General features: G+C 39.2%; 1 long non-coding RNA gene across 1 annotated transcript in view; it reads left to right on the forward strand.

Moving 5' to 3' along the window:
• The window catches only part of LOC141276927 (uncharacterized), a 213,576-nt gene that overhangs the window by 21,951 nt on the left and 179,271 nt on the right, over positions 1–12,354 (forward strand). The window contains exons 6-8 of the long non-coding RNA XR_012327310.1: positions 988–1,020; positions 2,386–2,509; positions 4,818–4,939. This is a non-coding gene — a long non-coding RNA (uncharacterized lncRNA). The remainder of the gene's footprint in view (positions 1–987; positions 1,021–2,385; positions 2,510–4,817; positions 4,940–12,354) is intronic.

Raw genomic sequence — 12,354 nt, forward strand, 5'->3', positions numbered from 1 at the left:
TTACTTAAACAATGAAATACAGATGGAAAGAGGAAATTGAAGATCCAAGAATTATACATATCCAACACATATCCAAGGTCTTTGAGAAAATATGTTAGAAAAATCTGGAAAGGAAAATCTGGGAGGAAAATGCACCGTCTGGAGCAGATACTTAACAGAACTACATGAAATCCTTGAAATTCATTTAATGGTGAAACTTAAACATGGACGCTGACATTTTCACAAAAAACCAAAAGACAAGAGTCTATTCTAACAAAAATCTCGCCCCATGGAAGCTACTTATTTTTACCCATGAAATTGTTCCTTTTGTTTCGCAGGCAATGAAAATCAATTGCATTTTACTACCTTTCACATTAGTAAAAGGGGAAAGAAAATTGTTCCCTAATTCAGCAAAAGGTGGAGGAATCAAACAAATAGCGTAATCTGTATCATCTGTATAGATGCGGTACAGAAGTATTTATATGTATAGAAGTAATTATATGTGTAGATAAGCCAAACTTCATCCTTATTCATGCATTTGCCAAAAATATAGTTTTATTTAACTTGGGGGGGGATAAATGACTTGATTATAGATACCTGCTAGAGCACAAATGAATTTGGAATGCATTAACCCTTTCATTAAAATGTGCTTTACAGTGATTACTTGTAATATAACCAATCAAATGATAACAGTATTATGAAATTTGACAAATATGAACATGGTTATAAGTTTACAATGCACTGTTGTCAAACTACATATAGGAAAAGGAACTACTAACACTTATTGAGGCCCTAAGCTGGTAGGGATTTTTTTTTTCATTTATTATTTCTGTTCTCAGTGTTGCAAAGAGAACTAGAATTTAAATTCTAGTTTTGACCCTGAAAGCCATGCTATTTCCACCAATGTTGATAAAATCAAGGAGGAGACAGGAATGCCACCTGAGCTCTCCCCAATGCCTTCTGCAAAGATCACTAAATAACTCTGAACTTCTTTCCCTCTGAACCCAGATGGAGCTTGGGATTCTCAACTCAGCATTCCAGGTAATTGATACTAATTCCACCATTGATTAATGGCAGAGAGCCAGGTTGAAACCTGTTTGCCATCTTGGCTTTTTCAGTCACATTGCTCCTAAGTAGAAGTTCTCTTTTCTCAAAGTTTATGTAAAGTTCTAGAAGCAATTACCAGCCATGTAACACTAAATATTAACAGAAGGTTGAGATATTTGATTTTAGTTCATGAAGAAATTAAGTACATATTTATTTGTAGACGTTTTATTGGCAGTGAACAAATGCCTAAATCTTTTCTTTAGTTTTATTAATTTCCTGTAGAGGAAGATATATGCCCTAAAATGTTAATATTTGAATTTTTGGTTATCTAATTAAACAAGATAGTAATAAAATAATAGCTAGCATTTAATGAGTCCTGAGCACTTAGCCTGTGTCACCTGCTGTTCTAAGTGCCTTTTATGTGTCCTCTCAACAATCCTATGAGCTACTTATTATTATCATACCCATTTAACAGATAAGCAATTTAAGGCAAAAATTTGTACATCGGTAACCACAAATCCAGGAATTTTGTGACACCTTTGGGTCAGGGTTGGCAGGATCACGGCCTCAGACACTTTTCTCCATTGGTCACTGGATCATTTGCTGATCTTGATTCAATCAAATTAAACATTGTGCTAGGTATTGATTTATTTTTTTCTCAGCTATGAACCCTTTCTCTACTCCGCTTTGTGGTGCTGGGGCTGGAACTCTGCAGACAGCAATTCTGCTTTGCCAGCTTCTCCTGTGAAACTCTGCAGGAGCAGAGGCAGGAGCAGTGCCTTCTCGTAGAAGCAGCTGAATCCAGCCTGCAGTTTCTCCAATGTCTGTAGTTTTTCCAACATGGCCGTGTTCCCAGCGCTTGCAGAAGCGGCCTCATTGCACCTTCCTCAGGGATTCCACCAGCTGAGCACAATTACCCTTTCCTCCAGTTTTTGAGGGCCCCTTCTCCAGGCTACAGTTTAATAATTTCAACCCCTTCCCTTTGCTCCTCCAGCCCTAGAGGTGGCAGCTCTTCCTACAGTTACTGTCTCTGTAAAAATGTTTTGCTTTTAGGTTACCTAGTATTATGGATTGAATAGTGTTTCCTTAAAAGATGTTGAATTCCAACCCCCCAGTACCCGTGAGTGGAACCTTATTTGGCAATAGGATCTGTCAAAAACCAAACTCTTCACAGTGAGTAAAACAAAGGAGAAAGATGAGTTTATTACAAGGGTTTCCACCTGTAGGGCAGGAAACTCAAGGCTCTGGGAGCAATGAGTTCTGATTTGCTCACTGACTAAGGGGCTTAATGGGGCAAAGGTGGAAGTTATTTGCCCTTTTCATCTGATTGGTTGCCTAGGGATCTTCCTCCCTATTTAGGTTGAGGCAGCTGCGTCAGGGCAACAAGCAAGTTCAGACCAGACCTGAAGAGACTTGGCGGTCAGGGGACTGGCTGAAGCCCTCTGCTGATTTCTGAGAAGAGCTGTAAATTCCTGCAACTTAGGTACGATTAAGTGTTGTTTTCTTTTCTTTTCTTTGTTTTTTGCGGTACGCGGGCCTCTCACTGTTGGGGCCTCTCCCGTTGCGGAGCACAGGCTCCGGACACGCAGGCTCCGCGGCCATGGCTCACGGGCCCAGCCGCTCCGTGGCATGTGGGATCTTCCCGGACCGGGGCACAAACCCGTGTCCCCTGTATCGGCGGGCGGACTCTCAACCACTGTGCCACCGGGGAAGCCCAAGTGTCGCTTTCTTTAATGCACTTGCAGTGGCCAACTCCGTTTTCTCCCTGACATGAGTGATTCCTTTAAGTTTTGATTCTATAGGCCTTCACAGTTGGTCAGGTTAAGATGAGATCACTGGGGTAGGCCCCAATGCAGTATGACTCAGTCCTTATAAAAAGGGGAAATTTGGACACGGAGACAGACGCTCACACACAGAGAACACCATGTGAACATGAAGGATGTATCAGCAAACCAAGGAATGCTAAATATTGCCAGAAAACGCCCAGAAACGAGGAGAGAGACAAGGGACAACGTCTCCGTCACAGCCCTCAGAAGGAAGCAACCCTCCTGACACCTTGATCTCGGACTTCTGGCCTCCAGAACTGTGAGACAATAAACTTCTGTTGTCTAAGCCCCCAGTTTGTGGTACTTTATTATGGCTGTCCCTGGAAATTCATACAGCTAGTTAACAATATGATTCTCAGTTAACCAGTTTTTAGGTTAACTTCTCTGTTAAAATAACTAGTATGACCTCTCTCTTCTGAGTACTAAATAATATAATAAGTACAGAGAATCATAGATTCTGTTTTTATGGTAATTTTAAAGGTCACCTGCTTTACGTCACTGCCATGTGATTCTTATTTAACTTTAGCAGGTGCATTCGTTTGCTTGGGCTGCTATAACGAAGCACTGCAGACTGCGTGGCTTAAGTAACAGAAATTTATTTTCTCACAGCTCTGAGGGCTAGAAGTCTGAGATCAACGTGTTGGCAGGGTTGGTTTCTTCTGAGGTCTCTCTCCTTGGCTGATAGATGGCCATCTTTTCCCTGTGTCTTCACACGGTCTTCCTTTGTGCATATCTGTGTCCTAATCTCCTCGTCTTAAAAGGAGACCAGGCATATTGGATTAGAGCCCACCCATATGACCTCATTTGAACTCAATCACCTCTTTAAAGACCGTATCTCCAAATACAGCCATATTCCGAGATACTGGCGGTCAGGACCTCAACCTATAAATTTTGAGGTTGACACAATTCAGCCCCTACAAGCAGGAATCTTTGATAAAGAAAATGTTAATGCCTTGGGGTCACACAGCCTCCTTTTAGGGGCTCTTTGGAAGGCTGCGTGGCAGACCTTCAAATACTCCTCTTGTCGAAGGTCACAAATCTGCCCTTTAATAATAATCTAGTTCGGGCTGTTGCCCAAGTTCACTCTCCCGGGCAAGTTGAATAGCCACCCAAGCCACCGTAGTAACAATTTTGTTGAAAAGAACCAAAATGGTAGTTGATATAGATGAATAACATAGAAATATCTAAATGCCCCAAATTTTTAAGAAACTTTATGTCCATTTACTAACACTTCTGCATAGGGGCCAGAAATATGGTCACTCTTGAAATGCCTGTATAGTTACTGAATCATCCTCTGGTTTAGCGGGAAATCGCTACATTCTGTTTCTAGAATTCCTCCAAGGCAATTGTTCTTGCATTACTCTTCCCTGTTGCACCTGCTTGCTTTCTTCCTTTTCTTGCCATTTGGTTTCAAGCATAGCAACCAGTGAACAAAAGGTGCCTCCCTCCTACATCCCCAGCCAGTCCCCACGGAGGAGGGAAGGTGGATGATACAAACCGAAAGAAAAGTGAGAAGCTGAGGGGTTCTGTACGTGAGACCCCAGGGTGCTGACTGCTTATCTTGTTCTTATAGCTTCTGCCACACTATTGATTGGGATCTTACAAGTCGAAGAGAGAAAAATGAACACTTTTCTAGAAAAATGGACCATTCGTTAAAAGGTCTAAGGATGGGCAGTCTGTAAAAGAGAAACTGCAAATGATCAATACAAAAAGATGCATCTTCTCTCTAATTATTCAAAGTCACGTTGGGGGATATTCGAGATGGATCACAATTTCCCCACTCCTGGTTTCCATGACGAGGCCGTTTCTCTCAGTACTCCTGGTCGTTCTCTGTTCTTTTATCTACCTGTCTGCTGAGAAGGGGGAGTAGCTTATTTACATAGTAAATTTGAGAAGGGTACCCTTAGCTTAGTGGGCTTAGCTAAGGCTCCAACCATCTTTTTTTTTTTTCTCTCTCTCTCTCAGCTGGGTTCCAGCTTTCTCCTGAGAGTTTGCTGCTTACAGGAAGCACTGTTTTCCTCTTCTCCCAGCTCTGCCCCTGGAGAGAGAGATGAAGGTTGGTGGGAAGGCTGGAGCTTCTGTAACCGGTGAGCAAATTTCCTTATTCTGAGGTTTGTGTAACAAGTGCGTTCGGCTCACACATGAATCCACCTCGCTCTTGACTAGCCTCTCTCAGCACAGATGTTAGTTTGGTCTCTTCCTTACTCTTTGTTTTATTTATCTATTTGTTGAGTGGAGAAGAGGGATGCTGTTTGTTGGAAACTGTCTTATAGACCACACCATACTGGTCATAATTTACTTCAATGCTCCATGAACAATCAGTACATCTAGAGTTAAAGTTATTGCTGAGAACTTGGGTTTACAAAACTGAGCCTACCAATACAGGATATGAAAAACAGTTCAAAAGAACTAACAACATCTTTAAATGGAAATACCGGTTTCTGTCAGTTTTAAAGTCTTTATGTTCACTTATATTTCCTCATCAAAGCTTTTCCACACAGTTTAAGTCTGGATTAAATCTCGTCTTCCCCTTCCTCTGTTACGTATTATACCTCTCGTGTAGCAGGTGCCAAAATCTGCCTTGTTGTACAAGTGTTTGAGTATTGTTTTCACTGGAGATCAGGGGCTGTGGGTTATTGTAATTATATGCTTCCAACTCCAAGATACGTGCCCTGCATAGAGTTGTATTCGATAAATGTTGATTGATATCGATGAAATCACAGCTTCCCTGGAAGCTAACAAAGAACAAATATGGATTGCTTTATTAATAACTTAGAACTAAAGAGTTAGGTAATAAAGATGTGTTTATTCCACTTTACAAAATTGCTATAGCTAGACTAGATGATTTTCCACTGTTCTTGTTTTTTCAAACTCTGTGACAAACTTTATTTCTACTAAGTTTTGTGGAAATTAAATCTTAATAACTTGAAGTTTATTTCCTAAGTGTTATTTAATGGAGTCTGCAGTGATAATAGTAGTTCATTCTGTACATGAAGAAATACTTGGTAGTGGGAATAATTATCTCCTGTATCACTTTTTCTGGTATTTCCCTTCACATATATTTGAAATAATCATGTTTTCTCTTTATTCTTTTAAGAACTTAATTTGCAGTATCATAGCTATCATAACATGCAGGACTCTCTATTTACTCAAGTAGTTTACAAATATCAAGAACTCTGTACAATCATTTGTTATCCATAAAAGAACAAAAGGCTTCTAATTAGAGAACCTGATATATAGTCCTTGGTTGGCCACTTGTTACACATTTGGGCAAATAAGTTATTGTGGATCATTGTCACTTATTAAAAATGAAATAACTACTTCACGGGTTGAGAAAATAAAGTCAGATTATGTGTATAAATATGCGTTGTAAGTTTAAAGCCTTATATAAACATTAATTATTATCATTACTTGACAAGGAACACATTTGTAGATGTCGCCCTCTGGTCTCATGATTACGACAAAGATGCCCATATATGATCTTCAGTTTCTTGTTGGTATTACTTTGGTGCCTGGATGTATAGATGAAATGCCACATAACAATGCTATAAGCCTTAGTGGAATAGAGGTTAAAAAGCTCAAGAGACCAAACTCAAAGTCACAGTGTAAAGGATTCATTTACACGGTAAATGATTACACGTGTTTATATGCATAACCCATGAGTTCCAAGACTTCTAACACAAAGGTGTTACTTTTCTATTTTCTACGTTACCACCAGGAATAATTTTGCTAAACTCTCCAACACTTCATAACAAGAATCTTTTCCTCCATTGTCCAATAACACTTTCTCCCTGTCTGCCTAAGCTCTGCAACCCTCTCCCCGAGGTGTTTTCAGCTTTCGCTAAGTGTCTCTTCAAGGCCCTTCCACCTCCCTCCTAACCCAGGCTCAAAGGCAATGCCATGTTTTCGTCATGGAGTAGCTCCCTACTCCCAGGTTCCAGGTTTCTGTATCACTTACTATTACGTAATATCCACCCCAAAGCTTACTGGTCTAGTTGTTTTATTGGCTTAAAACAACTGCTTTAGTATAATCACGTATCCTATGGGAAAGGAATTCAAACAGGGCATGATAGGAATAGAAATTTGAGTCTTCTCTGTTCTGTGATGTCTGGGGCCTCAGTTGGGAAGACTATAGAACTGGAGCTTAAGATTGGGTACTAGAATCATCTGGAGACATAGTCATTCATTGTCCATGGTTGTTGCTGACTACTGGCTAAGTCCTCAGCTGGAAACAAATGAAGGGAGAGAACAGCTGTCCCTAAAGTATACACATACGGCATACGATTCCCTTATGGTCCAGTGACTTTTATAAGCTGAAGTAGCCCTTCAGTGCATAAGAGCACCTGTGATTAGCTCCACCCAGGAAAGTAGCAGCTATAGGAGTTCAGCTAGTTAAGAACAGATTGATGTTCACAGTTTATTATTAGATTTTCTTTTAGACTAGTTCTTCCTAAAATTAGTCTAAAACCAGTGGTATTGCAGTATTACAAGGGAAAATAATCTTTATATTATATTTTTTAAAACGTCAATCTACAAAAAGCTAAGATTTTATTATGCCACATAGATTTAAATGTGATTAGGTATAGGTTTGACACTTGTTTAATATTTGCTAATTATCATTTGTTTTATAGATACTAGTTAACTTATATTTTTTCAGTCCTATAAAAGGAATTTGTCCCCCCACTTTTTTTTTTTTTTTTTTTTTTGCGATACGCGGGCCTCTCACTGTTGTGGCCTCTCCTGCTGCGGAGCACAGGCTCTGGATGCGCAGGCTCAGCGGCCATGGCTCACGGGCCCAGCTGCTCCGCGTCATGTGGGACCCTCCTGGCCCGGGGCACGAACCTGTGTCCCCTGCATCGGCAGGCGGACTCTCAACCACTGTGCCACCAGGGAAGCCCTTCAGAATGTTTTTGAAAAAATTAAAGATGCTATAGAAAATTTGGAAGTCAAGTGAAAAATAGATTTATTTGGATAGGATTTTGTAAATTTAATGGACTGTAAGTTTTTATAGTTGGTAAGCAGGCATTTAATATACCATTTTAACAGTTAATGGCCTGAAATATAGAGGAGAATTCCTCTATGTATATATGTATAATTTTGAAGAGACACTATTAAGGATTTTGTACTTTTTCCTAAGGACAGTGTGAAGCTAGTAAGAATTTTAAGCAGTCCAGATATCATAATTTGTTGAAAGAGAGAATTCTGATTGTGGGCAGAGAGTAAAGTGGATGGGGTATGGACAGAGTGGACAAAAACGGAAAATCAAACATGGATCAATTACTTTGGTTCAGGTGAGCATTAATGGTAGCTTGGGTATAGATGATGGCAAAGGAGCAGATCAAAGTAGATAGAAATACATTACAGAATCAATAGTACTGACAATTTATTAGGGGTGTAGGGTGTCAGAGAACACAGTGTTAAGAATGACTGTGAGGTTTCTGACATAAGCAGCTGGGGAAGAGGAGCTGCCATTTATGAAAATAGAGATCACAACAAGAATAGCAGGTTTGGATGCTGGAAATCAACTTCATGAGTTCAGTTCTGGGTCTATGGAACATAAGATGCCTGTGAGGCATGTATTTTTGTAGGGGTTTAATAGAAATTCTAGTACAGTCTGAACTATATTTCTCCATTCTCTGCTGGGAGCTTTTCTTCTCCTATGATCACATTGGCTCATAACCTACATTGGTCCATGCTGTGTTATTCTTTGCTTTAATAGGTCAAAAGCATGAAAATATCAATGTATGTTCCCATAAAATGCAAAGTGCTCAGCCTGGTAATATGGAGATAGTGATGTATGCTGAAATGCTGAGTCAGGAGATGATCCAAGTTAACTTTCCGGACATCTGTAAATGATCAGTGGAATAATGACCATTAGCCTTCTAGTCAAGGAGGAGGATATTCTGGGAAAAATGGCTGGGATGGTCTACCAGCTTCAAGATCACAATAGCTAGGAGGATGGTGGTATGGGATGTTCCTCTACTTACTGATAATAATACCTGAATGTATTCCCACATGTCAAAAAATATTACTGTGTATAATAGCTTCCCTTGTCATTCCCCCATGCTTTCATCACATCTATGCTCAATGTCCCTCATGAAAGAGGGCTTCTCTGATCACCTGTGTGAATAGGTACCCCAGCTCATCACTGTCTTCCCTCATCTGCTTATTTATTATCATATTATTTATTGCCACTTGATGTATGTTTACTCATTTGATTTTTCTTTCCCCACCTCTACCCACTCCACTCTAGAATGTAAGCTTCTTTAGGGAAAGGACTTTTTTTAAAAATTTTATTTTGTTATACAGCAGGTTCTTATTAGTCATCAATTTTATACAAATCAGTGTATACATGTCAATCCTAATCCCCCAATTCATCACACCCCCACCCCCCACCACTTTCCCCCCTTGGTGTCCATACGTTTGTTCTCTACATCTGTGTCTCAATTTCTGCCCTGCAAACCGCTTCATCTGTACCATTTTTCTAGGTTCCACATTTATGCATAAATATACGATATTTGCTTTTCTGACTTAACTTCACTCTGTATGACAGTCACTAGATCCACCCACATCTCAACAAATGACCCAATTTCTTTCCTTTTTATGGCTGAGTAATATTCCATTGTATATATGTACCATATCTTCTTTATCCATTCGTCAATGAGCATTTAGGTTGCTTCCATGTCCTGGTTATTGTAAATAGTGCTGCAATGAACATTGGGGTGCATGTGTCTTTTTGAATTACGGTTTTCTCTGGGTATATGCCCAGTAGTGGAATTGCTGGGTCATATGGTAGTTCTATTTTTAGTTTTTTAAGGAACCTCCATACTGTTCTCCATAGAGTCTGTATCAATTTATATTCCCACCAACAGTGCAAGAGGGTTCCCTTTTCTCCACACCCTCTCCAGCATTTGTTGTTTGTAGATTTTCTGATGATGCCCATTCTAACTGGTGTGAGGTGATACCTCATTGTAGTTTTGATTTGCATTTTTCTAATAATTAGTGATGTTGAGCAGCTTTTCATGTGCTTCTTGGCCATCTGTATGTCTTCTTTGGAGAAATGTCTATTTAGGTCTTCTGCCCATTTTTGGATTGGGTTGTTTGTTTTTTTAATATTGAGCTGCATGAGCTGTTTATGTATTTTGGAGATTAATCCTTTGTCCATTGATTAGTTTTCAAATATTTTCTCCCATTCTGAGGGCTATCTTTTCGTCTTGTTTATGGTTTCCTTTGCTGTGCAAAAGCTTTGAAGTTTCATTCGGTCCCATTTGTTTATTTTTGTTTTTATTTCAGTTTCTCTAGGAGGTGAATCAAAAAAGATCTTGCTGTGATTTATGTCAAAGAGTGTTCTTCCTATGTTTTCCTCTAAGAGTTTTATAGTGTCAGGTCTTACATTTAGGTCTCAAATCCATTTTGAGCTTATTTTTGTTTATGGTATTAGGGAGTGTTCTAATTTCATTCTTTTACATGTAGCTGTCCAGTTTTCCCAGCACCACTAATTGCAGAGACTGTCTTTTCTCCATTGTATATCCTTGCCTCCTTTGTCATAGATTAGTTGACTATAGGCGCGTGGGTTTATCTCTGGGCTTTCTACCTTGTTCCATTGATCTATATTTCTGTTTTTGTGCCAGTACAATATTGTCTAGATTACTGTAGCTTTGTAGTATAGTGTGAAGTCAGGGAGTCTGATTCCTCCAGCTCCATTTTTTCCCTCAAGACTGCTTTGGCTTTTCGGGGTCTTTTGTGCCTCCATACACATTTTAAGATTTTTTGTTCTAGTTCCGTAAAAAATGCCCCTGGTAATTTGATAGGGATTGCATTGAATCTGTAGATGGCTTTGGGTAGTATAGTCATTTTCACAATATTGATTCTTCCAATCCAAGAACATGATATATCTCTCCATCTGTTGGTATCATCTTTAATTTCTTTCATCAGTGTCTTATAGTTTTCTGCATACAGTTCTTTTGTCTCCCTAGGTAGGTTTTTTACATTTTTTTCCCTGTAATTCATTTCTAATCTCATAGCATTGTGGTCAAAAAGATGCCTGATATGTTTTCAATTTTCTTAAATTTACTGTGGTTTGATTTGTGACCCAAGGTGTGATCCATCCTGGAGAATGTTCCATGCGCACTTGAGAAGAAAGTGTAATCTGCTATTTTTGGATGGAAAGTCCTATAAATATCAATTAAGTCTATCTGGTCTATTGTGTCATTTAAAGCTTCTGTTTCCTTATTTATTTTCATCTTGGATGATCTGTCTATTGGTGTAAGTGAGGTGTTAAAGTCCCCCACTCTTATTGTGTTACTGTCGATTTCCTCTTTTATAGCTGTTAGCAGTTACCTTATGTATTGAGGTGCTCCTATATTGGGTGCATATATATTTATAGTTGTTATATCTTCTTCTTGGATTGATACCTTGATCATTATGTAGTGTCCTTCCTTGTCTCTTGTAACATTATTTTAAAGTCTATTTTTTCTAATATGAGTATTGCTACTCCAGCTTCCTTTTGATTTTCATTTGCATGGAATATCTTTTTCCATCTCCTCACTTTCAGTCGGTATGTGTCCCTAGATCTGAAGTGGGTCTCTTGTAGATGGCATATATATGGGTCTTGTTTTTGTATCCATTCAGCAAGCCTGTGTCTTTTGGTTGGAGCACTTAATCCATTCACATTTAAGGTAATTATCGATATGTATGTTCCTATGACCATTTTGTTAATTGCTTTGCGTTTGTTTTTGTAGGTCCTTTTATTCTGTTGTGTTTCCCTCTTAGAGAAGTTCCTTTAGTATTTGTTGTAGAGCTGGTTTGGTGGTGCTGAATTCTCCTAGCTTTTGCTTGTCTGTACAGCTTTTGATTTCTGCATCGAATCTGAATGAGATCCTTGCCGGGTAGAATAATCTTGGTTGTAGGTTCTTCCCTTTCATCACTTTGAGTATATCATGCCACTCCCTTCTGGCTTGTAGAGTTTCTGCTGAGAAATAAGCTGTTAACCTTATGGAACTTCCCTTGTATGCCATTTGCCATTTTTCCCTTGCTGCTTTCAATAATTTGTCTTTAATTTTTGCCAATTTGATTACTATGTTTCTCTGTGTGTTTCTCCTTGGGTTTATCCTGTATGGGACTCTCTGCACTTCCTGGACTTGGGTGGCTATTTCCTTCCCCATGTTAGGGAAGTTTTCAATTATAATCTCTTCAAATATTTTCTTTCATTATTCTAAGTCTTTGTTAAACATTTCTTGCATCTTTTGATCTCTGCCTCCTCTTGATCTTTGCATGCATTCTTTTTCCGAGGTCCTGGATCATCTTCACTATCATTATTCTGAATTCTCTTTCTGGAAGGTTGCCCATCTCCACTTCATTTAGTTGTTATTCTGGGGTTTTATCTTGTTCCTTCATCTGGTACATAGCCCTCTGTCTTTTCATCTTGTCTATCTTTCTGTGAATGTGGTTTTTGTTCCACAGGCTGCAGGATCGTAGTTCTTCTTGCTTCTGCAGTCTGCCC

Source organism: Tursiops truncatus, chromosome 17, assembly GCF_011762595.2.
Source record: "Tursiops truncatus isolate mTurTru1 chromosome 17, mTurTru1.mat.Y, whole genome shotgun sequence".
Taxonomy (NCBI): Eukaryota; Metazoa; Chordata; class Mammalia; order Artiodactyla; family Delphinidae; genus Tursiops; species Tursiops truncatus.